Here is a 1,423-nt window from a genome sequence, read left to right as displayed (position 1 = left end):
TACTTTGGTTTTGTTGGTATGTCCTCTGTGTGAATTGTTGGGGAGCTGTGTTATTGTTGGGGTTGTGACGTCTCTGGTCTTGGCCTTGGTCTTGTTGATTACCCTACCCAAAGTTTGGGTGATTCCTCCATCCAGGGTTGTAGGTCTTGGAGTATGGATCATGGTTGTGTCTAGGTGAATTCCCAATGTAGTTGGCTTGCTCCTGAGTGCGTTCTTCCTCTTCACTTGCTTCCTCTTGAGTTGAAGTGGTGATTGCTGCCACTTGACTTCTCTCCATCTTCTTGGTGAGGTCAGCTAGCTGCTTGGTGATGAGCTTGTTTTGAGCAAGCAGAGCATCTACATTGTTCAGCTCCATTACTCCTCTAGTGTTCCCTCTTTCAAAAGCATAGAAGTAGTCATTCTCAGCTACAATTTCAATGACATCTATGGCTTCCTCAATGGTCTTCTTCTTGTTCAAAGAACCTCCGAATGAATGGTCTACGGCTTTCTTTGATTCATATGACAGTCCTTCATAGAAGATGTGCAGCTGCACCCATTCATTGAACATATCAGATGGACATCTCCTTGTTAGGTCTTTAAACCTCTCCCATGCTTCATATAGAGTCTCACCATCTTGTTGCCTGAAAGTTTAGACCTCAGCTCTCAGCCGATTAACTCGTTGAGGGGGGTAAAATCTTGCTAAGAATTTGTTCATAAGATCATCCTAAGTTGTCAAGCTCTCCTTTGGAAAAGACTCCAACCACTTGGTTGCCTTGTCTCTGAGAGAGAATGGGAACAACAACAGTCTATAGGCGTCAGGTTGAACACCACTGGACTTCACTGTGTCACATATTCTCAGGAAGGTGCTTAAGTGTTGGTTGGGGTCTTCTTGGACACCTCCTCCGAACGAGCAATTATTCTGAACGAGGGTGATGAGTTGTGGCTTTAGTTCAAAGTTGTTAGCATGGATGGTTGGTTTTTGGATGCTACTTCCGCAGTTCCCTGGGTTTGGGTTAATGTAAGAGCCCAAGATCTTCTATCTTCCCCACCAGGATTTGCTCTACCTCCTCCACCATAGTTGTGAGCCTCTTCCTCACGATGGTCTTCCATGGTTGTTTCAAAGTATTCTTCACAGTGTTCCTCCGCTTCTTCAGCACCCACTACACGTTTTTCTTTTGCCTCCCTTCTTAATCTTAAGAAGGTTCTCTCGGGTTCAGAATCAAAGGAAGTTGAAGCTCCACTTCTTCTCCCTGTCATACAAACCCACAGAGTACAAGCAAAGAAAAGCAATGCAGAAAGTATCTTGTTAGAATTACTTGTTAGTGTTAGTGATGCAATATATCAAACAGTTAGTGGGGTTAGTGAACTGAATTGTAAATAGCAAAGAAAAACTAAGAAACAGGGGAGGGGAAGAATTAAACTAAGACGGAAAGCAAATTATCTG

General features: G+C 43.6%; 1 non-coding gene across 1 annotated transcript; it reads left to right on the top strand.

Moving 5' to 3' along the window:
• Window positions 1-542: 542 nt before the first annotated feature.
• Window positions 543-648, top strand: LOC127745859 (small nucleolar RNA R71). Its single transcript, XR_008007483.1, has one exon. It is a non-coding gene; the product is annotated as a small nucleolar RNA R71 (small nucleolar RNA).
• Window positions 649-1,423: the final 775 nt, after the last annotated feature.

Source organism: Arachis duranensis, chromosome 3 (assembly GCF_000817695.3).
Source record: "Arachis duranensis cultivar V14167 chromosome 3, aradu.V14167.gnm2.J7QH, whole genome shotgun sequence".
Taxonomy (NCBI): Eukaryota; Viridiplantae; Streptophyta; class Magnoliopsida; order Fabales; family Fabaceae; genus Arachis; species Arachis duranensis.
The sequence above is the reverse complement of the archived record's forward strand: the minus strand, read 5'-3'. Positions and strand labels throughout refer to the sequence as shown.